The sequence below is a fragment of the Macrobrachium rosenbergii genome, chromosome 6 (assembly GCF_040412425.1).
Source record: "Macrobrachium rosenbergii isolate ZJJX-2024 chromosome 6, ASM4041242v1, whole genome shotgun sequence".
Taxonomy (NCBI): domain Eukaryota; kingdom Metazoa; phylum Arthropoda; class Malacostraca; order Decapoda; family Palaemonidae; genus Macrobrachium; species Macrobrachium rosenbergii.
The window spans coordinates 41549416-41576511 of NC_089746.1; the positions used below are offsets into that span (position 1 = coordinate 41549416).

General features: G+C 42.5%; 1 protein-coding gene across 6 annotated transcripts in view; it reads right to left on the reverse strand.

Annotated features, from left to right (window-relative positions):
- The window catches only part of LOC136839469 (mucin-2-like), a 422431-nt gene that overhangs the window by 98784 nt on the left and 296551 nt on the right, over positions 1–27096 (reverse strand). The gene's annotated exons all lie outside the window — the stretch shown is intronic.

A 27096-nucleotide genomic window follows, 5' to 3' on the forward strand; every position in this document is an offset into this window, starting at 1 on the left:
CTACAAGGTTATAGACTAGGGTTATAAGTATTTATATTTTCTTTATGTCTTCCACCTCTGATTCTTTAAAAGTGCCAGTCCCTTGTTCTTATGCATTTCCTAACGTTACACTACCCATGTTTTCTATATGGTTTCACATAATAAGATCAAATCCTCTGCTTAACTAAATTGTGGGTAAAAATAACTTTATACTCTGAGACCAGTTACCAATAATAATAATAATAATAATAATAATAAAAGTAGGAGACCTCTTTTAATCATGTTTTATTGAAGATTATTGCTGCTTCATCAGAATTGATTTTACACATGTTTTCTCAGTTTTTAAAATCATATCTTTCTGTCTGGTACACTAGGGGATAAGAGGTGGCCAATGCTCATTACTTCAACTTTATGGGCAAAAATACTCTACTGTATTGATATTTTACATTACTTTTCATAAGTGACAGAAATCTGTAATTAAAAAGAAATACACTGAAACTAGTGTAAGTTGGTAGGCAGATCTGACAAATGGTTTAGGTCAGTTTTTGGATTAATGGGAGGAGTCAAGTCCAGTAGCATAGCTATAGTTTTTTTATGGTAGTCAGTACAGTACTGTGGAAATAGTTTTGTAGGTGTGTTGATGTTTCTTCTTTTCTCTGAGAGAAATAATAGCAATAGAGGGTGTGTCCAGAGTGGAATAATGGTGGGACACTAGCTACTTATGTGTGGCCTTTGCAAGTTTTGGTGCTGATGATGTAGCACACGATATACCAATGAACACTTTGTGACTTCGGCTGCAGACCAACTGCGCGATTCTGTTCAGTATGTGAGTGGGTCATGATGTCTCAACCTCTGGAAAAAGCAGGTGAATGGTTGATGAGGGTCTGAGTAGGAAGGATGGTGCCCTTGATGCTATAGGTTGCTCAGGGGCTCATATTATCTATAGATAGAGTAGATGTTTGGGGCTATCTAAAAGTGGTACAGAGGAGTGAAATGTTTCTTCTGTGATGCTTAGGTTGGTTTTTTCAGCAAGAATGTGTAGGTCTGTAAGGTATGTAGGTGTCGTTGATTGGGGGATTACCATTTATACTTATGGAACTGACAAGGGCATCTCTGATAAATTGGTGTGATGTGTGTCTTACATATATTTTTCGGTATTTCCCTCTTGATTATAACAGGAAATATGCCTGGAGAGGTGCATAAGGATCATAATAGTGTATGCAATCAGACGTCTAATGACCACACATTAAAATTGGTACGGCAAATTAGCCCTCTTAAATTAATCTAGCATGGGAGAGGTGGGGTTGTTTTCATGGTGAAGCTGGCTGAATTCCTGGGGAATCAAGGAGTCTCTGACAGTAGGCATAATCACCTCCCTTGACTATGTCCCTGTTGACAACACCATTGACCTAACTGTGGATCAAATCTATAGACATGCTTCTTCTTCTTAACTGAGTGATAATGTACTATGTCATCAGGATTCATAAGAAGGCTAGAGATGCTAGCAAGGCAAAGAGAGAGAAAAACTATAGAAATTCAAAATGAAATAATAGAAAAATATATAAGTGGTGCCGAGTGGAAGTTCGGGCAAATAAGCATGGGATGGGTAAACAAAATTTCTACTATACTGAAAAATAGAGGCCAATGAAGGAGCTGATGTTGCTAAGGGAGTGAAATCTGTCTGAAACAAAGGTTTGAGACAATTGAAGAGTTTGAGAAATGACATTTTTATAATAAAATAAAGTTTTAAATACACTTACCAAGTAATTACATAGCTATAGTATCTAACTAGTTTGGCAGCTAGAATCTGAAAATTCGCGGTAGCGATTCTTTTGTTTTGTTGTAGATAGATAGTCCCACCCACTTTTGGGAAAGATAGGAACAACTCAGCAAAGCACTTCAATTTGTTTGTGCCTCAATGGCCATGCAAGGGGAGGAGGATGGGCTCCCTTTCTGTAATTACTTGGTAAGTATATATAAAACTTTATTTTAAAACTTTATTTTATTATAAAAATGTCAATTCTATATAAGTAACTTATCAAGTAATTACATCGCTGATTCCCACATTGAAAGGAGGTGGGATGCATGGACATCTTCTACCCCAAAACATTAGTACATGTAATGAATCTGAGAATAGAAAATTTTCTAGTATTGAGACAATACTTGTTGTATCCTTACCTGTTAAGAGAGCTGCTGCAGGAAGGTAATGCCTCTGGTTGGCGCTCATCTTAACTGCAGCGGCACGGCAGTAAAGCCGAGAGTCGCCTGCTACATAAGTGGGGGCTTTAAGTGAAGGGCCATTCTGATCACCAGTAAGGGACACTTCCTACCCTTCCTCCCTAATACCATGTCAACCACTGATAATGGACCTAGGGTACTGCAGTTATTAAAAATGGTTTCCACTTCTTTTAAGCAATAGGAAGCAAACACTGACTTGCATTTCCAATAAGTCGTTTGGAGAATGGAAAGAGGGAGAGATTGTGCTTAAACGCTAACGACGTAGCTACGGCTCTAATATCGTGAGCTATAACTTTAAGAATAGGAAATTCTTCAATCTGAGAATGTGCTTCATGAATGAGGTCCCTTAGAAAGTAAGAAAGGGCATTCTTCGTAAGGGCCACAAAGGGTCTTTGAACAAACACTGTAGGTTACTGGCAGGACCCCTTATTCTCTCAGTCCTATGCAGGTAAAACTTCAAAGCCCTTACTGGACAAAGCATTCTTTCTTCATTCATCCTCCGAACCAAGCACTTCCATTAAATTCTTTATACAAAGAGAACGAGGTCAAGGTTTAGACACAGTCTCGTTCTTTGCATGAAACCCCAGTGTGTAGGAGCAAACCGCATCTCCTTAGGGAATCCAACTCTCTTGTTAATCGCCTGTATCTCACTGACTCTCTTAGCAGTGGCTAAGGCTACCAGGAAGAGGGTCTTCTTCGTAAGATTTCTAAGGGATGTGGAATTAAGAGGTGCAAAGGCAGGGCTAGAGAGCCATTTTAGAACCACATCTAGGTTCCAAGATACTGGTTGTGAATCCCTTGTCTTACAGGTATCAAATGATCTAATAGGATCGGAAATATCCTGGAGTTCTACACCAACTTGTGGAATATGGACCACTTATGTTGACAGACATTGGTGGATGACTGGCGTCTGCATCTTGCAACAGAGTCCACAACTGCCCTTGAAAATCCCTTAGCCCTGAGTAATTTCTTGACAGTCTGTAACCTGTCAGTGCTAGATTTGACAACCCTAGATGGACCCATCTGAAGTGGGTTGTCTGAGCAGATTGCATTTTTGTGGTATAAGCCTTGGAAAGTCTACCAACATCTCCAGAAGGTCTGGGAACCATTCCCTTAAGAGGCCAGAATGGGGCTATTAGTGTCACTGACACATTTTGGTGTGACCGGAACTTGTTCAGGACTTCTCGTATCATCCTGAACCTTGGGAAGGCATACAGATCTTTGTTTGACCAGTCCTGTATCATGGCATCCATCGCCCATGCCAAGGGGTCTGGGTTTAGCGAAAAAAAAGAGGTAGATGATGATTTTTGGAAGTCGCGAAGAGATCCAAAGTCGGAGTTCCCCCCCAGTCTCCAAAGTTCCAGACAAACCTGTGGATCTTAAGTCCACTCCGCTGGAATTACTTGATCGCGCCTGCTTAGCTGGTCTGCCAGGACATTCAGTCTGCCCTGGACAAATCTCGTTACTAATTTCGTCCGATTCTTGTTTGCCCAAAGTAGAAGATCCCTTGCTCCCCTGCAAAGGGAGAAGGAGCGTGTTCACCCTCGTTTACTTATGTAAGACAGTGCTGTGGTATTGTCTGAATGGACTGCTACAGTCTTCCTGGAAACTTCCAAGGCAAAGGCTTGCAATCCCAGATGAACTGCCTTCAACAGAGGCAATTCATCCCAGATGGACTGCCTCTGTTGAACTGGTGACCACCTCCAGGAGACCTTCTTGTCTCCTAGAGAGCTTCCTAGTCTAAGGCTGATGCATCAGCATAAAAGCTTAGGTCTGGGTTCTGGATGAGAAGGGACTTCTCTTCCAGCAGCCTGTCTCCTGACTTCCACCAGAGCAGGTGCTTCTTTATTTTGGGAGTACAGGGAACACGAACGAGTCTGGATGCCATTTCCTGTCCCAGCTGGCTCAAAGAAAAAAATAAAAAACTATCATGTGTAGCCTTTCCAGGGATACGAATTGCTCTATGGAGGCTAGAGTTCCTAGGAGACTCATCCATCTCTTGGCAGAGCAAGTCTGGAGAGAGAGAAACTTGTCTACACTTTTCAGACAAGATTCCACTCTCTTGGGGGATGGAAAAGCCTGAAAAGCTAGAGTTCAGCATCATCCCCAAATAAACTATCTCCTGAGGAGGAGCCAGTTGGGATTTCTGATGATCGATGACCACACCTAGATTGTTGACTAGGCAAAGGGTCTTGCGAAGGTCCTCCATGCATTGATCCTTAGTCGGAGAGCGAAGGAGCAAATCGTCTAGGTAAAGAGCAACGTTGATGCCCCTGAGATGGAGCCATCCTGCCAGGGGAGCGAGAACACGAGTAAAAACCTGAGGGACCGTCGATAACCCAAAACATAGGGCTTGAAACTGGAAGACTCGGTCCTGGAAAACAAATCTGAGGAACTTCCTCGAATCCGGATGAACAGGGACATGGAAATATGCATCCTGCAACAAATAGATTCAGTGCACTTACGTCCAGGACCGGTCTCCATCCTCCCGATGATCTGGGAACCATAAAGAAGTGATTGTAAAATCCCTTGAATCTACATCCTCGACTATCTCTACAGCTTTCTTGTTAAGAGGGGTGGAAACTTCCTCCGAGAGGGCCACAAAACTCTCTGAGCCTAAGGAGTAGGCGGTCAAGACGATAGGCTTCTTGACTAAAGGAGGTTTTTCCCTGAACGGGATATTGTAGCCCTCCTTGAGGACTTGAATGATCCATTGTTTCGCTCCCATTTCGCTCCATTTTTCCCAGAATAGTTGGAGCCTGGCACCCACTGGAGCACGGAAGACTAGGTCTTCATTTTCTTGATGAGGATCTCGATGCAGACTTCTTGACTGCACACGACGACAAGTGAACATTGGAACATGGTCTGGAAGGTCTTGTTCTCCTGCCATGAAAGTGATGAGACTGTAGAGGAAAGGCCGACTTCCCACTAAATGAAGGAGGATCCTTAGAACATCTCACTGACTGAGACAGAAGGTCCTGGGTCGATTTTTTGTGTAGATAAGACACAATGTCATTAACTGTCGACTGTGGGAACAGAAAGTCCTTCACCAAGGGAGAAAAAAGGAGAGCAGACTTCTGTGCTGCAGTCACTCCTTTGGTGGTATATGAACATCATAACTCTCTCTTTTTTAAAAACACCCAACGTATAAAGAGAGGCTAGTTCCCTAGAGCTATCTCTAACTCCTTTATCGGCACAAGAGAGAACGCACAGAGTGTCCAAGACGAAGTCCTCAGGGAGAGAGGAACAGTCCTGTATTTTCCATGCCAAGGCGCCCACCGACCAATCCAAGAAACTAATTACTTCGAACACCTTGAAGAGGTTTTGAAGTAGATGATCAATCTCCTGATGAAAAATCACTTTAGCCCATCTCCAAGAAGAATCAATCAAGCCAGAGAAGTCCCTGGGAGGAGGCAGCAGCTCCCAGGAAGGAGCTTCTCCAGTGGCATAAGAAGAATACCTTCTATGCAAAAGACGGGCAGGAGGAAAGCTATAAGAAGCCTTCCCTTGCTCTCCCTTGACTAAGAGCCAAGCATCTACTTTGCTGAGCACCTTCCTAGCAGAAGTAGAGAGCAATCTTGGGCAACCTGAGTTTTCAGTAGGTTGAAGGTAGACATGAGAGAACATTCAGGGGAAACTCCGTGGTATAAAACTGAGGAGTGCTGCATAAGCAAAAGGAGTCGAATCCTCTTCCACATCCTTATTTGACTCCTCTTTGTCAGACAACCCTGGAGAAAGAGATACACCTGCAGTTGGCTTAGCTGCAAAAGGAGGCTTTATCAAAAAACCAAAAATATCATCTAATCTCTGCTGGATGGGAACCAAAGCTGGGTCCATAACTTTACAAAAAGTCTGAAGTCTGGGGTTTGGCGCCGACAAGACAGGGGCTGGCGCCAAGTCCCTTGAGGAGGGAACTGCACTCTCGGGCGCCAATGGGCACTCGGAAGCTACTTGGAGCTGGGAAGTCACTGCACTTACGCTACTGGTTGCTCGAAGATACAAACGTCGGGCGCTAAGGGGCACTCAGACACTGTAGCATCCACAGCTGATACAGAATGCCATGCGCCTCCTTAGGCGCCAAAGACGAGTGCTTAGGCGCCAAAATTCGTCATTTCGAATCTGAGCAAACTGGGAAAAAATGTTCGAGACTATCCCAAAAGCTGCATGAAGGCTCCTCGAGCGTCGTAGAGCGAGACTTCTTACTGGGCACCTGAGGGGTGTGGGATACATCCATTGCTGGCCTTTTCAATGGCCTAGATTTATCACTTTTGCGCCACTGGCACCTGACATCGGGGCTAGATGCCTCCAAACTCAGAGAAAGACGATGCACCTCCGAAAAGACGCCTTTCCAATGGCTGAACGTTGCACCCTGGGACTTTGCAATGGGCAACTGAGGGGCCGACTACCCTTGGCCCTCCAGTATGGCTTCTCCCAGGTTCAGGGGAGTGTGCCAGGGACCATTGTCTAGGAGAGTCGGCAGGACGGGCAGCCAGCTCCTCCACTAACACTTCACTTACACTGATGACACTACCTTTATTAACTTGAACCATTACGGCAAGAACCGATGACCCCAATTGGGCCATAGAATTCACAATTAACTCAAACTTATGGTCAAATTCAGACTCTAGGTTGGCAATGGCATTGGGGTCCGAAGTGTGGGAGCTGGGTAAAGGATCAGGTGATACAGCAAGAGAACTGGGATTTAGGGATAATACAGAAGCAGAAATAATAGGTACATCAACACTGACATAAGACTTCTCAGCATACTGGCTAACTGTGGTCTTATTGTCATTCCTACGAGATGCCTTTCTCTTCCTATCCCTCTCTAACTTAAGATAGATGAGAACTTGAAGTTTTCCACTGTTTAGGGTCGCAATCTCTGCATTCCTCACACATTAAAGTTAAAGAACAAAACTTGACCTCTACAATCAGTCCAAATGGTATGCAGGTCATATTTCGCAGAAGTTAACCTTGTATTGCAGCCTTTGCTGCAATAACGAGTGGAAGACGTACTTGCGCCAGACATCGTCAGACAAGTTGGCAACCAAAAGTCAAAGTACGGAAAAAATGGTCAAAACTTGAAAGAACTAAGGTCTTAAAAAAACGTAACTCTAAATAATTGCCGAAAGGCTACCAAGTAAATATGCTTAACCAAATTGATCTCAGTCAACACCAGTAACGAAATCCAAATTTAGCTGAGAGCTAACAACCTCATCGTCAGCCGGCAGAAACAAATTGAAGTGCTTTGCTGAGTTGTTCCTCTCTCTCCTGAAAGTGGACGGGACTATCTACCTACACCAAACCAAAAGAATCACTACTGCACATTTTCAAATTTTATCTGCCAAACTAGTTAGAAACTATAGCTATATAATTACTTGGTAGGTTACTTATATAAAATTTGTTATTAACTTGGATAAATGAAAAAACATTTAACAGGTGATAATGTTCCTGAGGACATCTTATGTAAAAACAAGACAGCTGCAAGCTGATCTCTTGAAAACCACCCCTGAAATGCATACTGGTAAAGGTAGTGCTCAAAAGCTCAAGTCATGGATGGTTTCAGAAATTCAATAGTGTGGTAAGGCCTTGGGCAGGCTACCAGTGCTGACAAAGATGCTGTTGAAAAACATGTGAAAGTATTCTAGCTTCATGTAAAGGATAAGGGTTTAGTTCCCAACAAGTGTTCAGTTGTGATGAAACAAACCTGTTTTTGAAGGAAAAGCCACACAGAACCTATATCACAAGAGGAGAAGTCACTTCCAGTGCACAAGCTAGTGAAGATTGACCAAATTGTTTGCTCTGCAAGAATGCAAGTGGGAGTTTTAAAAAAAGCCTTTGCTTGTCTACCACCCAGAGAACCTGAGAATTTTTTAGAAAAATATTGTAAATTCAATGTGATGTGGAGGGCAAACAGTAAAGCTTGGGTAACCATGCAATTTTTTATGGAGTGAATGAACAAAGTGGCTGGCACTACCATCAAGAAATACCTTGATGAGAACAAATTTCCTTTGAACCATATTTATGATGTCTATTCTAGAGGTGCTTTGATCCTCAGAGTTCTGGGAAAAACATTTTAACATCCTCCACTGCCTGATTCTTGTAGACAAAGCCTGGTAGGAAGTCTACTGAAGGACCCTGATTTCTGTCTGGAGAAACTGTGACCAGATGCTGTAGCAAAAAATAACTTGGAAGGCTTAAAGGCTGAGCCTGTTGTGGTGGATACTGTTTCTCTGGGTAAGTCTATGGGCTTGTAGGTCAGTTATGATGATGTGGAATTACTGGAGTAATAAAAGAAAAGCTCACCTCAGAACTGCAGGACCTTTAAGGGGAGCAGCAACATACAACAGCTGAGGAATTTTCTTTAGAGGTGGAGGGAAGTGAGAAGTCACCAGTTCATAAGTAAAACAAAGCTCAAATTAGGGGAAAGTGCAAAATTTCCTTTTTGAATATTACTCTGACAAAGCTCTCTCTCACTGTAGGGACATGTGAAAATTCAGATAAAAACAAACATTGTTAGACAGAGAAAGAAGTGCAGTGAGTCTCAAAAAGTAAGCAGCAGAAAGAAAAAAAAGAGACAAAACCCCAGAAGCACAGCTACAGTGACATTTCTCTTTCTTTTCACCTCCCTCACCACCTGCCACACAGGCCACTACTCTCTTGGTTACAGATAAAGTGAGAAAAATACTTGCATCTATTTCATCTAGTATTTACTTTGTTCTTTTTCATATAACTTCTGCATGCTAGGCTTGTTAAATTTGAATTAAAATGCTTTTATTTGTTGTATCTTTGGAGGTCTGGAACGTATTAATTCAATTCCCATCAATTGTTACGGGAAAAATTCTTTTGGTCAGGAGAATTCATTTGAAGGACAGCCTTCTGGAATGGTATGACTGTATAATGGATAACAGTAGGATTAGAAAAGAGTTGAGTTCTACAACAGGTGAAGCCAGGAAAGTAGCATGCTATGCAAAAGATTGGGAAGAGACAAGGCATATCTATGAAAGCCTTGATTTATGAAAGTTTGACCATAAAGCCATGCACTGGGGCACTTTCAGCCATTCACTGATTAGGTGCAACATGGAAGAAAGTTGGAACAGAGGTAAAGTAAAAGGCTGAAAAGTAAATGAAGCTAAGGGCTGAAGGGACACTGCAAGCAACCTTTACTAATGCCTAGTCATTGTGTGAGATGCACTGGCGTCCCTAGCCCTCAAAGGGGATGAAGGGTTTGTTGATCCATTTCTACTTTACAGAAGAGAAGTGTCAATAGGAATGATAGCAAGGAGTTGTAGCTTTTAAATTGAACAGTTTGTGTGGTATGTTTGGCATAAGAACTGAAAGGGTAAGGAATGTGAAGATATGCAGAAATGCTTAAAAGGCTAAAGTTAGAGAAAGGATGGATCAGTGTGTTCAAGATGGTATGATCATATGGAGGAATGGAGATTGGTAAACTGGTGAAAAGGTATACAATCCGGAAGTGTTAAGAGAAAGGTGGAGAGGAAAACATGGATTAAGATCAATGTACAGGAAAACATGAAAGTATGTATGTGTAAGACAGAGGTTAATGACTAAGGTTCAATGTACAAGTGATGAGAGCCTGCATTGTAGATGTCTAAAGCAGCAATTATAACTATCTCCGCACAATTTTTTTCTAGTTAGCTCGGACATTCCTGGTGTCCTCATCATTGAAACTTATTCTCCAAGCTTAGTAAAAACAAGTCGCACAGGCCCAAAAAGCAGTGTACGGTCTACAGTACTGACTAAAGCAAGGAAGTCGTCACTGCCAGTTGACACCCAGTATACCGACCAGGTGGTTACACCAACTCTTCTTCATGGGATGTAATTTAGGGCTTTCAAAAGTTAGATCATATTCAAGTTTTCCACAGGAAATTTTTGAAAGACCTCCTTCAGATAAGGAAAGCTCAGCAAGTTGCATGGCCTACGGTGAACTGGGCTGGTTTAGCCTGCTAGCTAAGTTGAAAAGAGAAAGATAAATTTTTGGTGAAGGGTTGTCAAGAAAAACAAAGCAGATTATCTAAAATCAAATCAAGTCTTGACATGTGAGGTCTTTCAAACATTTGATCTAAATATTTTTAATGCTAGTTAGATTAAACAATGTGTTGATCTCAGATTCAGTGATACAGAAAAACAGAAATTGGTGTGTGAAGTGAATGAAAATAGATAATTTTCAAACTTTAGAGTACAGTATTTAAGCAAGAAATAGGTTTAAGTAAAGATCTTGTTGAACAAGATTACTGTGATAGGAAGAATCTCATTAGATTTAGATATGCTAATCATAAGCTTCCTGTTGCTCATAATCAATACACAGACTCTCAGGGACCAGCAAATTTTACAAAATGTAACAACCAGGAACAGGCTGACAAGTACCACTGTATCCTGGTATGCCCAGCCTTCATGTATATAAAAATATATCATATCACAAGGCCAAAAGGTACTAGGTTTAGCCAGTTGTTTAATGTAAAGAACCAGAAAGAAATGTGCAATCTTGTCAAATTTGTAAAAATCATAATGGACCAATTTCGAATTCCTTGTGTTAGTCTATAAAAAATATAATCTCTTGCAAAAAAAGTTGTACAATTTTAAGTAGGCTCAAATGTGCAATTAGTCTGACTTTTTTAGACAATATAAGCACTTGAATCTATGTATTTTCACTTTGTTTGTTTTCTTTGTTTGTCATCTTAATGGATTTCATATATTTTTTGTAGCTTCTGTATTTATTGAATGCACTCTCATACCCCAAAAAGTGTTGCAAGAGTTAATAATGAAATCTAAAATGATCTGCAGTCTAAAAAGTATAATAGGCCATGAACTTAATAACTGATACCTCGAATGGTAATTAATCACGTGTTTGTGGGATCACTCTGTGATTGGCTGCTGACCTTGCAAGGCTCCCCCCTCAAAAGAGACAAACAAGAGGAAATGTACAAAGTGACAGATGCTTGGATGTTGATGTGGACAAGATATATACTGATACGCAACATAAGTAGCTGAAATTACAATCATTCCACATCCTTTCTAAGTTGATCTGTTAAAAGATGCTGATAAAATACTATTATTATTATGATAAAATACTATTATTATTAACATAATTATTATTCAGATGGTGAATCCTATTCAAATGGAACAAGCCCACAAGGGCCACTGACTTGAAATTCAAGCTTCCAAAGAATATGGTGTTCATTTAAAAGAAGTAACAGAAGGTAATAAGAAATACGAAAGAGGAGATCAGTTATTAGAAAAGAAAAAATACACTAACAAATTAATAAATAGATGAAAATAAAAGTACATTATAAAATACAAGGTGAATTCCTTTAGGGTAGTAATGCACTGCATCTTTGCCTGAACTTTTGAGGTTCCTATTGCACAACATCCTCAGGGACACTGTTCCACAGTCCAATGGTGTGAAGAGTAATAGACCTCAGGAATTGAGAAGTTGACAACGAGGCATAGTTACTGCATATTGGTGCTGCTGTTCAGTGAATCTGGTTGCTCTCGGCAGGAAAAGTTGAATCAGGGATCAATTGTGAATATGAAAGATCTCTATTAAAATAAAACTTATGAAATACTGACAAAGAAGGGGCCATCTGTCGATGGTCCAAGTCATAACAGCTAATGTTAAGATACAGAACCACTCTGTCTAAAAGAAATAAATACCTGGCAGAGGCAGACATCCACAATGGAAAACAGTATTTTAGTAAAGGAATTACAATTGTCCTAAAACAGGTTGCTCTGATTTTATCACTGTTATAAAATATGAGGCCTTATTTACAATACCCAACTTTCATAAGGCATTTGCTAAAACTTTCATCAGATGTTTCTCAAAAGGAAGATGTGAGTCCAAACTTACATCAGGAAGTTTCTCAAAAGGAAGATGTGAGTCCAAACTTACATCAGGAATAGTTAAAAATTCAGACTCACTCAACCGAGTCCCATCCACCTGAAGGGGAGGATGGGGTAGAAAGTCAGTATGTTAATCAGCTCAGTGGTCTGGTAAATCTAAGATATACTTAACTTTTATTTCTCATTAGTGGAGACTTTACTACACCCACAAGTGTTGCATCATCGGCATACTAAACAATCTTATTTTCCAGGCCAACAACCATATTGTTTGTATACACTAAAAATAACAGTGGACTAAGAACACCACCCTGTGGGACTCCATACACTATAGGTCTTGGTTTGCTAAAGATCCCATCCACAGCAACTTGCTACTGCCCACCTGTAAGGAAATCTTGAAATAATCCTAAAACATATCTACCCATTCCGAGATCCAGAAGTTTGTATATATGTGCATATGATTTACTAATTGAAAGCACTTAAGTGGGAAGACGTGCCAATAGGTGAATCCGTATCGACACTTCTCTGCGACACCAGCACAGACTGCCCACGCCCCGATACCCATGTCACGATGAAAGCAGGCGTTCAACATCATCCACAGGCCATCCCATCCATCAGGATGAACAACAATGCGCCTGATGACAGAGAAAGTCTTGTGGCATGGGATCAGGAAGGGCGTACGAGAATGGGTGAAGAACTGCATACCATGCCAGACAAGTAAGATCACAAGGCACACGGAATCAGGCATTGGAGACTTCCCTCAACCATGACGGCGTTTTGGGCACATCCACGTAGACATCGTAGGACCTCTGCAGCAATCAGGGGACGCCAGATACCTCCTGACAGTCATAGACCGTTCCACAAGATGGCCGGAAGCAACCCCAACGGTAAAAGCATCAACAAGCGCTTGCACGGAAGCCCTACTATCAAGTTGGATGAGCCATTTTGGTGTGCCGGACGATATAACTACAGAAAGGAGCCTGCCATTCTTGTCGGAACTCTGGGTCTCCCTGGCACGCCTGATGGGGGACAACTCTCCACAGTACAACAGCATACAACCCTGCAGCCAACAGTATGATGGAAAGGACCGACTGTTCATTGAAAGCAGCTCTGATGGTACGTTGTACTGACAAGAATTGGAAGGCGCAGCTACCCTGGGTCCTGCTGGTCTCCGCACCGCACCAAGGGCAAACGGCGAGGAATCTCCCACAGAAAAAGTCTATGGCGAAGCATTGGCTGTACCTGGAGAATTCTTCCCCATGGAGCCGGACGACCCGGATACACCCTTTCCAAGACTAAGTGAAATTGCAAAGAAGTTTTGCACTACCGGAAGACTTTCACAGACAGGACCTATAACTTCAGCCCAGAAGGCCTGAAAACCTGTACACACATCTTCATGAGGAACGACACCCACCGCCCACCCCTGACCAGACCATACCAAGTTGTCAGTAGAACATCCAAGGCCTACCTCGTCAACATCCATGGGCCGGAAGACTGGATATCTATCGACAGGTTAAAGCCAGCCTTCCTAATGGACAGCGGAACCCGGGAGGAAACTGGCAGACGTCCCAGGATTCCTCCACAAAACAAGTCCTCGGATGATGAGATCGGCATCCCGAAACGAGGCCAAGGACGTTCCAAGGGCCGCACTAAGGATGTCATCCGCCTGGCAAAACCGCCGGACAACTCAGCAGTTGAAACCGCCTCACAACAGCGGATATCAAGACCTCGGGGTCAGCTCTGCTCCCACATTGATACCGTGATTAACACTCAACAGATCTTCCAATTATTATTTCATAATAATTGTCTTGGGGGTGAGTACTTGTAAAGACGTCTTCTTTACCCATTAATTACGATCATGTATCGCATCTATCAATGCAGCAGGAATTTCATGTGTATATTTGTATGCAGAATTTCCTGGCCTTTTCGCCAATATATATTTTATCACACTATGTGCATTATGTCTCTTGTTATTGTTATTTGATTGACTGTTAACAAACACAAATTACTCTCACTCAGCGTGTGGGTCATGGAGACCTGGGGTTGGCTTATGCCCAGGTAATAAATAATCAGTGCCCTGTTCTGTCTTCTCTGACCTCACAAGTGAAGTGTTGTGCAGTAGAGGAGGTGTCTACTTGTCCCTCAATTCTCCTACACAAAGGTCCTTGCCATGCTCCCCAGACCTGGGAGGGGACATACTGGAAGTCCAAGGGAGGTCGGGGGTTTACACATGGGTATTTGCCCCCTCAGTTGAGCCTGCTGCTGGTCCCAGATATCGACAGACAGCCACTGGAAAGGCATCTTATTGGATGTGTAGTGGAGGTGGTGGCCATCTGGCTCTATGGGCTCTCCTACACCCAGTCCCTGTCAGACTCCCCTAAACCTGGGAGGAGGCTTACTGTCAGTCCATGGGAGTCCGAAGGGGTTTTGCTCCTGGATAGCCGCCCCTCACTCGAACCTGCTGTCCGCAGGTGTCGACGGACAGCCACGGGAAAGGTGTACATAGAGATGTGCCTTTTTCTAGTGACAGTCCAGTGCAGAAAAATGCTAATGGTGTTTTTCATAATGAACAGCGACCATTGAAGAGGCATTTTTTCTGATGATCTTCGCTCTTCTTTCCCCTTCTGAGAGCATCTCAGGGAGCAAGAGTATAGCCGACACCTTATTTCTAATGGACAGCCTTGCGCTTTTGTCTCCTAAACTCCTGGTTGTGGATCGCCAGTTCTGGCACCAAGCGGACCATCAGTGTATGAACGTTCTTTTTGTTCGCTTCCATAGCTCCTGTTAATTGCCCGAGCGCCTAACAGTGCCCGAGCTTCCAGTAGTGCCCAAGCGCCCTGTAGCGCTGGAGCTCCTCTTCATATAAAGCTCACAGCACCAGCTCTCATGCATCTGGCATCATCCTACCAGTGGCTGACGCCAGTCTCTCTTTAGCTTGGTGCCTGTCTCTTCTGGGAAGACACTGTTGTTCTTTTTTGAGCGCAACTTCCAACTGAAAGCTGAGCTCTGGTCTTCGAGTGGTGGACGCTAGCCTTAGATCATTGGGTGTCTTCTTTGCAGTTTCGGACTCCCTCCTTTGAGTAGCACACAAACGCTCTCAGGCAGTTTTGTATCTTTTCAGCCTGTTCCAAAATCATTACATGACAATGTTTTGACCTTCGCCTAGAGTTCCAGATGACCTGAAGTGCTCCCTTTTGTGACATCAATTGGTGTCTCAAAGCACTGTCCTTTGCAGACAGGGACTTTGGTGTATGGATTTTGAGCCTGTTGAAGAAAGCGATCACCTCTACAGGGAGTTGGGAGCCTAACTTTCGTTTGTAAGGGAGCAAGACGAATGTTCTTTGTCCTTTACTACCTCTGATCCTTAGAAGGAATTAGTTCTCCTGGCTGAAACTCTTGTCAAGATTGGAAGTAAGGTCTTTCTTGACTGACCTCAGAAGCAGGGGCTAAGAAGACAGAAGCCTTTAAAGTGTTGCCAACAGACATCACTTCGACTGGACCCTTAATCCTGTCCTAAGCGGTAAGGGCAGTTACGTTAGTTTTTTGAGATTTCCATTTCTTTGTTGGGATCGCAAGAAGGGAGCCTTGCTTCTCTTTCTTCTACTGGGAGAAACACCCAGCCACTATCAGCCCTCTTTTCTTTGCCTTCAGCCATCTATCAAGAGAATTACTGCTACTTTCAGATGGCATATATCCTCAGTCCATTTTCCCTCTCTTCAGCAGTGTCCATTCCAAGTACCTGATCAACTTCAGAGCTCTTGGCACCAGATTTCTGGTGCCAAATCCCAAGCTCCTGACACCTATTCCAGAGTGCTCAACATTTTGTAGCCATACTAGGCTCCCACTTTTGAATGCCTAGTTCCTTTTAACAGTTTGTTTCTTCACTGCAGCATAAGTTGTCACCTCTGCTTTTGTTCAAGGCCGTTTTATTATCCCATGGCCGGACTTCGGTGTCTTTTGTGGACTTTCCAAGTTCCTGTGAGCATGTCAGATGTTAGTTTTGGCCAAGTACAGTTCCGCATATGTTTTCATAAAGCATAAACGTAATGAAAAGTATTTGCAGAGTAGTTCCTGATACTCTCGTTAGTGGGCGAGACCAGTCACCTGCACTAAACTGAAGCACTAACATGCGAATTTTTTAACTTGAGCTGCCAAGGCAAGAGAAACTCTTAGCTAAGTAATTACTGGGTAAGTATATATAAAACTTTATTTTATTATAAAAATGTCATTTTATCTTTGAACAGAAAATAAAAGATTATCATAATTTTAAACTAGGATACGTTACATCTACTAAAAATTACCCATATCTTTACAGTACAAGTATGTGCAGGAAAAAGGGGTTTTGCTGAGAGACAGATAGTTGGAGTTCATTATGAAGGGGCATGTGGGGGGCCATAACTTCCAGTAACAGATTGTAAATATCCTTATTCATCTGCATATGAGACAAGTCAAAGGTGCAATCAGTTGCTGGTGCTTCCATATCTTCTTTCCAGGCAGGTTACTGGCTAACATACCAGAGAATTTTACTTGACTTCCTGACCCCGCAGTGAGTCAGTTGCTAATATTTCATTTGACTAAACCCTTCACAGTAAATATGATGTAAATAATAACACAGGAGAACATTTTTTGCAAAATAAATTTCTGATTCACATCGAGACGGAAACGGTCTTTTAAATGAAAGGAAAGTGCATTAGTAATTAATTCACACAGATCATAAAAGAAATTGGAACTTGAGTACTCCATACCTTAGGTTTTTCCCAGGCAGGCTATTGTCTAAAATACCACAATTATTATCCAACAGCTAATAATTCATTCAATTATCCACACAAGTCATAAAAGAAGTTGGAACCTAAGTACTCCGTATCTGAAGCTTCTCCTGGGTAGACTACCACCTTACATACCAGCGAATTTTACCCAACTTTGCTATCCAGCAGAGAATCAATTGCTAATATTTCATTCAACTTAATCCTTCACCATAAAAAAGAAGGAAATAATGAACACAAGAGAACGTGTTTCATAGAAATAAATTTCTGGCTCACATCGTGAGCAAACCCCAGTCTTTTAACCCTTAAACGCCTGTTGGACGTTTTAAACGTCGTCAAAAATTGTCTGTCGAATGCCGAGTGGACGTTGCAAACGTCGACTGAAAATGCTTTTTTTAAATATTCGCGGAAAAATAATTATAGGCCTAGTTTGCGGAAGATTTCAAATCACGCGCCTTGGCGGATGCTGGGAGTTCACGGATCCAGGTGTTGTGTTGTTTTTGAGCATCACCCAGACGCGCATGCGCGAATTCCCTCCTACTCACGCCAGACAGCATCAGCGTCGGACCTTGCGGGAGCGATATTTTGACGCAGACGTGTTTTGCAGAACTTTGGCGAGTGTTTGCGTACTCGTGCTGCAACAGGACGTTTGTAGATATGTCACACAGGCGTCACATACTGCCTGTCGGAAGTGAGCATGTGAGGCGAGTTTTAGACTGGGAAAGGGGCGCATACTGCTTTGACTCGACCGAAATGATCGAAAAACGCATCCGTAAGCCGCATTCGAGTAACAATCAATTATTTACCTTCATTTTAGACAAACGGGGATGCTGGATTTTTGAGGGACTCCGCTGAAAAGCTATCATTTCTTGCGTCAGCTTGCCGTAATTTTTCGCCGTTTCAAATTATTGACATAAAGTGTTATACATCAAAAATGCAATTTCGAATAAACGCATTCCTTTAGCTCTTCACAGTGTTTTAATATTTACATCGAAATCACGATAACTGACAAAATATTAACATTCGGTCAACTTTGACTCGACCGAAATGATCGAAAAACGCATCCGTAAGCCATAATTAGTAACAATCAATCATTTACCTTCATTTTGCAACAAACGGAAAGTCTCTAGCACAATATTTAGAATTTTGGTGAATTTTTGAAAAAAAAATTTTCCTTCGCTCCGCGCGCGCGCAAAACCCGCTGAAAATCCTATCATTTCTTGCGTCAGCTTGCCGTAATTTTTTCGTCGTTTCATATTATTCGTTACATAAAGTGTTATACATCAAAATGTGCGCAATTTCATGTAGAATACAACAAAAATATATCATTCTTTAGCTCTTAGTTTTCTATTTTCGCCGAAATCACGATAACTGACAAAATTTTTTAATACTTTTTCGAACGAAATGATCGAAAACGCATCCGATAACATTGTAACAAAATTTTAACAAACGGAAAGTCTCTAGTCATTATTTAGATTTTTTGATTTTGACCGAAATGATCTGAAAAACGCATCCGTAATTTTTTCGCCGTTTCATATTATTCGTTACATAAAGTGTTATACATCAAAAGTGCGCAATTTCATGTAGAATACAACAAAAATATAATTAGCTCTTCACAGTTTTAAATTTCCGCCGAAATCACGATAACTGACAAAATTTTAACATTCGGTCAACTTTGATTCGACCGAAATGATCGAAAAAATCAATCATTTACCTTGTTTTTACAACAAACGGAAAGTCTCTAGCACATTATTTAGATTTTTGGTGAATTTTTGAAAAAAATTTTTCCTTCGCTCGCTCTCGCGCGTACTCCGCTGAAAATCCTGTCATTTCTTGCGTCAGCTTGCCGTAATTTTTTCGCCGTTTCATATTATTCGTTACATAAAGTGTTATATATACAACAAAAATATGTCATTCCTTTAGCTCTTCACAGGTTTTTAATATTTTTGCCGAAATCACGATAACTGACAAAATTTTAACATTCGGTCAACTTTGACTCGACCGAAATGATCGAAAAACGCATCCGTAAGCCATAATTATTACATTCGAGTAACAATCAATCATTTACCTTCATTTTGCAACAAACGGAAAGTCTCTAGCACAATATGTAGATTTTTGGTGAATTTTTGAAAAAAAAATTTTCCTTCGCTCTGCGCGCGCGGACTCCGCTGAAAATCCTGTCATTTCTTGCGTCGGCTTGCCGTAATTTTTTCGCCGTTTCATATTATTTGTTACATAAAGTATTATACATCAAAATGTGCGCAATTTCATGTAGAATACAAAAAAATATATCATTCCTTTAGCTCTTCACAGTTTTTATATTTACATCGAAATAACGATAAATAGAAAAAATCAACCTTCGGTCAACTTTAACTCGATCGAAATGGTTCAAAAATGCAATTGTAAGCTAAAACACTTACAGCCTAGTAATATTCAATCAATTTCATTCATTTTGGCACAATTGGAAAGTCTCTAGCACAATATTTTGATTTTTGGTGAATTTTTGAAAAAAACTTTTTTTTACGTCCGAGCATTACGAATTCATGCATCATTTTGTGATAATATTTTCTCTGTGTTGCTTTAATCGTTTTACAATCTGTTATACACCAAAATCATTGCAATTTAGTGTACAATACAACTAAAAAAATTAACTCATTAGCTTCAACCGTTTTCCTTACAGCGCGATTTGTATACAATTATACATGAGTTTTTTTTTTCGCTGTCATATATTCCAATATTTGTATATGATGATATTTTTTTTTATTTCTGATGGTTGCATACTAAACTTCAGGCAATGAGAAGAAAAGGAGCCAAAATGAACTCTTAATCTTGAAAACTAAGCGCGCTGTGATTTTTGAAAAAACTTTTTTCCGCTTCGGCGCTACCTCTCGGAGGCCGCCGGCATACGGGAGACGTTTTTGAAAATAGGGCTTCGGCGTTAAAGGGTTAAGTGAGAGGCCAGGACATTAGCAATGCACCCCATAAATCATAAAAGAAGTTGTAACCTAAGTATGTACTCCATATTTGAGGTTTTTTTCTGGTCAGGTTACCACCTGACATACCAGCGAATCTTACTTAACTTCACGACAAAGCATTGAGTCAAATTAGCAATTTGCCCACACAGATCATAAAAATAATTGGAACCTAATTACTTTATACTTGACATTTTTCCCAGGCAGGCTACTGCCTAACATACCAGCGAATATTACCCAACTTCTTAAGCCAGTAGCGAGTCAATTGCAAATATTTCATTTAACTTATCTCTTCACTTTGAATGTGAAGCAAATAATGAACACATGAGAAATTGTTTCACAAAAATAAATCTCAGACTCACATCAGGAATGAAGATAAGTTTTTAAAACCAGAAGCCAGGACATTAGCAATTCATCCACACAAGTCATAAAAGAACTTGGAACCTAAGTACTCATTACTCAGAGTTTCCATTGGGCAGGCTACCAGCGAATTATATTCAACTTCCTGACCCAGCAGTCAGTCAATTGCTGAAATTTCCCTTGACTTGGCCCCCCGGTGAATATAATGGATATAATGAACAAATGAGAACATGTTTCAGAGAAGTAAATTTCTGACTCACATCAGGACTGAACCCGTCTTTCAAAAGTCCAGGGCATTAGCAATTCACCCACATAAATCAAAAATAAGTTGGAATGTAAGTAGGCAGTCCCTAGGTTACGACGGGTCTGGCTTACAACATTCCAAGGTTACAACGCTTTTCAGATATATTCATCAGAAATTAATTCCTGGTTTACGATGCATTTTCCAGGGTTACAACTCGTCGTACTCCGATCCAACAGAAGAAATATGGATCCAAAACGGCAGAATAATCAAAATTTGGAGTTTTTTGATGAAAAACTCAATAAAAATGCAGTTTACTTTGTTTTCAATACACCCAGAGCATTAAAAGTAAGGTTTTCTTAGGATTTTTGACGATTTTCGGCTTACGACGCGGCGTAAGAACGGAACCCCCGTCGTAAACCGGGGACTGCCTGTATTCAGTACCCGAGGGTTTTCCAGGGCAAATTTACTCACCGGTGGGTTGGGAAGCTGGGTAAAATTTGCTGGTATATTAGAAAGTAGCTTGCCTGGGAAAAATGTCAGGTACAGAGTATACAGGTTCCAACTTCTTTTATGACCAGTTTAGTTAAACTGCTAATACCCTGGTCTCCTCATCTGAAAGACCAGGGTTTGTTCCTGATGTGTGTCAGAAATATATAAATACATACATACATACATATATATAAATATATATATATATATATATATATATATATATATATATATATATATATATATATATATATATATATATATATATATATATATATATATATATATATATATATATATATTATACATATAGATATATATATATATATATATATATATATATATATATATATATATATATATATATATATATATATATATATATATATATATATATATATATATATATATATATATATATATATATATATATATATATATATATATTATACATATAGATATATATATATATATATATATATATATATATATATATATATATATATATTTTTACGTTTTTCCGTGGTTTTAGTTTGAAATATGCTCTGTGAGACAGGTAGCAACAATTTACGGTAATTTAGCCTTGTGATTCTGACTTTGTGGGTACGGGAAAACGAAAAAAAGAGGAAAACAAAGGAGAATTTCATATGAGCTTAGGGCTCTTGTTACTGAGGGAAATATTACGTAAAACACGTGGGCAAATTTAAAGGAGTGTATTTACATAAATGATATCAGTACGGAAAGAGGAACTCAAGTAGATTACTATCCTGAAGGAGATTCCTACGGGATTGAATGAAACTGGGGGATTCAGACACGGTCCGAGAAGCTTCCACGAAATAGGATCCTCTGAAATGAGAGATATGCACATTATACGCCAGTAATGAAAATAGACAAAAGAATAATGAATTCGAAGCTGCACTGAGGGTGCCAAAGGAGTAATAAAGAATTAATACTGCCGATGCAAGAGGCGCACGGACATTAGACAAGGGAGATTTCTGGCTTTCTCTTTAAGAAAATATTACGAGACAAAAAGCGTGACTGAAATGGGGCTCTTCCAGGGCACTTTACCTTAGCAGATTTTCCGAGGGCGTGTAGAAGGCGGTCCGTGGATGACTTGCGATTTCCGAGGACGAGTTTCTTCCACGTGGTGAGATGCAAGGGCTTCCGTAAAGGGGCAAGGCGATGGGGACTCCTCGAAACTCCAAGCAATGGCGTGTGGGCTCGAGGAATACGGTTGAAGGGCACGAGGAGAAGTATACTTTGGGAAGGGCCACGTGGTTAGGATGCAAGGGCATCGGTGGGGCCAGGTGTTGAGGACGTCTTCACAAGTTCACTCCATATCTTCCAGCCCGCGTGTGTGTGTCGAGACCTCGTGGGCTTTTGCCTTTTATCCCCTCCTATGGGACAGGGGTGCGCCCAACACAGATGCTTTGACTCATTGCACCTGCTGCCCGCAGGGGAGGTTTTGGCCTGTAGGAGAAACACCAAGCCAGATTACTTTTGCCTCGAAGGAAAGATCTTTATCAAAAATGGGAGCGCCTTTAATCTTTTAACCCTTGTTTTTAAGTCGATAGACAGATGGTCTATCGATCGGCCGGCTGGCAGTAAATGAACAACCAACAACAACAAAGGAGGGGGAGGTAATTTGCTAGCGAATTTTTGCTAATCATAATACCTCCCCATACAAGATGATGTACATACCTCCTTCAGGTGTGTACATCGATATTCAAGAATGAGCGGCAAATGCTTTACGTTACTCTACATTCTGCCTTGCAATGAACTTTACTCTAAGGGTTTTATGAAGCTGTGACATTACTTTTAATAACACATTGGGACAATTTTCGTTAACAGAACGCAAAGTGATTTAAACACTTGCAAAAGAATAATTACTTTAGATTTGGTTACCCACTGTAACTTTATAAAGTGACTCGAACAATTGTGAATTAATTAAGATTATAGGACCACGTATATGAGGCTATGGCCAACAAATGAAAAGAAATGGTTATTGTTCAAGAATTAAAATACACGGTTACTTAATTTTAGATAAAATGCATGCGGTTAGTACAATCTGCCTTGAAGAGGCTGTGTAAATGAAAAACAGCGTTTATTTTTGTAAATGACATCCCCTTTTACGCGATACTGTAATGACTATACATATTCGCATTGATAATTTATCTTCATTTTAACGTACTTTGCTTAGCCGGCCCCACACGGATTTTGACAGCTGTATGCGGGCGAGAGTATTCGCGAGGTTTTAATTCGCTAACCTTAAACTACGCTAATTTTATGCGTCCACTGCCTACTCAATGTTATGACGGGGCGAGCAGACAAAAGATGTGGGGTAGGACAAACAGCAATCTTGGAAGGAATGGAAGGGGGAAAAGGGATAATAATAACAAAAGGAAAATTAGCAAGACGTTACGAATGAAAACTTGACCGCATATGAAAGGCGGGACACGTCCCTCAGAGCTTACAAAAGGGGCATTTAAATCACAAGGGCAAGAGTTTATGACTCATGATTCATTAAAATTAAAGATAAATAAATGACTAAAAAGAAAGTAAATGATATTGGCAGAAGAACTAAGGGAAAAAGAGGGAGGGTTTTATTGTGTTAGGCGGGAATTTCTCGTCCTACGCCTATAAATTACGGCCCGGACTATCACTTCAGTCCCAGGGCGAGGAAAGTGCACCTGAAGGGCGCGACTCCTTCAGGAGGGGCTGACACGCACGCCCGGTGCCAAGGTATGGGCGCAAGGGCGTGCCACTTCTCACTGTTATTCTTAATGATTTATACATTGTGTGGGGAATGGTATCCCGTATTTAATTGCCTCTTGTGGTGATAATTTAAGGGAAGATTAATAGAAGGTGATAAGAGATAGAAGTTCCTGAGGAACGGAGGAAGATAAAGGAGGGCCTGACATCCCCTTCTGGATTAGGGGTGCCAAGACCTTCGAAAGATGAAATGGTGGCACAGGTGCCATGGGAGCTCTAGAGCTCTTTGTAAATTACCTGGAATGTCCCACGCCCGTGGTAATTTCGCCTCGAGTCTTTCTTAATGGGACAGTCGTCCTCGGCTGGGAAGCGGAGGGCCCGCGACCGAGGGCGGCACGGAGTACCACCTGGGCCTGCTGATGCGACAGCTGACGCAGGAGTGTTCCGTGCGGGTTCTACCATGATCCGTCGCGGCTCTTGTAGTTCATCAGCCAAGTGAGATATGGCAGAATCCTGACTTGCAATTGCGTCGGCGACGGGCTGAGGCAGAGAGGAGGCGGTCGGGGGTGGCGTGAGCAGCTCGCAGGTAACGATGACCAGCTCAGGCACGGTTGCGAGGCCGCACCTGCAGGTGAGCTTCGCGGTGGTCGGGAGGAACCGTCTCTCTGACCGGACGCTGGTAGCGGTGCCAGGCCGGGGAAGAGAGGGGGTCCTGAGTTGGATCCCGTGAATGGAGATCGGCGTAGCGCTCTGGCGCTGGCACTAGGGCAGAGTCAGGCGCTATCAGAGGTTTCTTGGGCTCGTCGGTCAGGACGGACGAAGCTTGGCCCTGCTCGGGGCATGCAAGTGGCACCGGCAGGAATTTGGCATCTCCTGAAGGGAGATTTGATTGGGGCCCTGGCACTGGCACTGAGGCAGGGCCGGGCCTGGAATTGGATCGGGAACCGATCGAGGGGGCCACTGTACATCGTACTCAGGTGGCACTGGTGGGGACTGCACGTCCTTCTGGTACCCAGGGGCGCCAGTCTTGGCTGAGGGAGAAGCGGGGAGGATTACTCGCGCCCGCGGAATGATTCGGGAATGTGGACCCATAGATTGTCGTGATTTCGGTGGGGACTGGAAGTCCTGTCCCAGGATGACGTCATAGCCTCCGGGGAGATGGCTTGCTACTGCAAGATTGCACATTTTGGATTGGTGAGGTCTTGAGACTCTCAATTGGACCGTAGGGAGTATCATTTTAAATTGATTTATTCCCTCGATCGTGACGAGTTTTCGTCTATTGACGATAGCTCCGTAGGGGAACTCTGTCCCTCCGGATGAGGGAGATTTGTGCGCCCGAGTCCTCGAAAGCAGTGACTCGGCGCGCTGGCTCGCTACCTCGTGGAGGGGCCACGTATACAGGCCCTTCGGCGGGAGGGCCTAATGACTGGGGATCTGTGACGGCCAAGGCGACGGTGGGAGTAGCTGATTTATTATTGCGTGGGCATTTCGCCCATGGGAGAATGGCCATAAACCTTGCACGCCGTGCAAAAGGTCTGGCTAAAAGTCTTTCCGCGCTGCCCCTGTGGAGGGCGCAGGCGAGTTATTTGTCGGTTTTTCCGGGAGAGAGAGGAGCCGGTTTCTTGTGCCGGCACTGTTCGGAGGAATGCCCCGTTTTCTTGCAATAATGGCAAGTTAGGGGCTTGCCCAGTTCCCATTTTGTGGGAATTTGAACCTCCGAGGAGGGACGGGGGATTTATTTTCCGCCCCATGGATCCTTCTTGAGGGTGGTGAGTTTCCCACATATCTGCTATTCGGCAACACTCGGTGAGTGTTGCTGGGGCTTTTTCCACTATATGGGTGGCGAGGGCAGGAGGGGCGTAGCGCAGGAAATGCTCGAATTTAAACCGCTCGAGTACCTCGGCGGTGTTAGTGGCTCCTTCGGAATCGAGCCATTTTGTCAACGCCCGCTCCGAATGGTACGCCCAATCGGACCAAGTCTGGCCTGCTTCTCTGGGCTGCTCTCTCCAACGTCTCCTCCACCGCTCGGGGTAATCTCGCACGCCAGTAACTGCTTGGCGACGGCTTCCCAGTTTCCCGATCGTCTGCGGAAGGGCGTGGTAGGCAACGAGGGCCTTTCCGCCCAGGAATTTAGTGAGAACAAGGGAGAGTTCCGCGGGGAGAGATCGCAGCACTCCAGGACTCGTTCGGCCCTTTCAAGCCATACTCGGGTTCGGACTCGGTCCATTTTGGCATGAACGAGTGAGCTTGGCTGAGGGCACTCATCCCCGCGGCAGGGGCGGGGGTGGCGGGCTGTCGTTCTAGCATCTGGAGCTCATAGGGGGCGCTGTCGCTCTCGATCTTCCCATTCTCGTTCCTCCCTTTTCTCTTGGGCGATTCTGTCTCTCTCCTCTCGTTGTTCTTGGGCAATTCGTTCCCTCTCTCTCTCTGCACGTTCTTTATCCTTCTCCTGCTCTTGGGCACGTTCTTTTCTTGCCCTCTCTCTCTCCTCACGTTTCTCTCTCTCTCTCTTCACGTTCTCTTGCTCTCTCGGCCTTGGCATCGTCCACTCGTTCTTGAACCCATGCTCTCAGATCTTGCCCGATAGTCCCATGTCCTTCCCAGCGGACATGTAGAATTTGAAATCCTCGTTTTGTTGGGCTCTGGTATTAGCCATCTTGAAATAATGGGTATATGATATGTCTGAAAAGACTCAGGTTATCTGAAAAGACTCATTGCAGGAATCTGAAACACTCAATGGTTCAGACTGCAGGAGAATGGATCTGTCTGAATAAGACAGGTGATTAGTAAGTCTGAGGAGACTTTTTGTTAAAGTTTGATATGTCTTGAAGACGTGGGTTGTTCTTGGCGAACGAATTTTAATATGTGTCTCGGAAGGCGTAGTTGGATTTTGTCACGCTCGGACTTGGCCGGCTGTAGCGTGAAGTTAAGGAGTTGTTCTAACGAACTAGACTGATCAGTCCCGTAAGGGCTTAGATGTGTGTGAACTACACTATATAATGTCCAAAAGGACTTAATTTTGGGTTCCGCAGGAATGAGAAATTCTCGCCCACGTCTCGACGTGGAGAACTTTTGTATGAGTCTCTGAGGACTGGAATTTGGAGGAATTCTCGCCACGTGCGACGTAGAATTTTAGGAGTCTCTGAGGACTGGAATTTGAGAAATTCTCGCCACGTGCGACGAGAATTTTAGGAGTCTCTGAGGACTGGAATTTGGAGAAATTCTCGCCACGTGCGACGTAGAATTTTAGGAGTCTCTGAGGACTGGAATTTGGAGAAGTTCTCGCCATGTGCGACGTAGAATTTTAGGAGTCACTTAGGACTTGGAATTTGTGGAATTTGGAGGAATTCTCGCCACGTGCCGTAGAATTTTAGGAGTCACTTAGGACTTGAATTACGATTCGTCCCTTAGGACTTAGAAATTACTAACGGGAAACCCAAAGAAAAATGTTTGCTGGGAAATGAAAAAAAAAAATACACACACG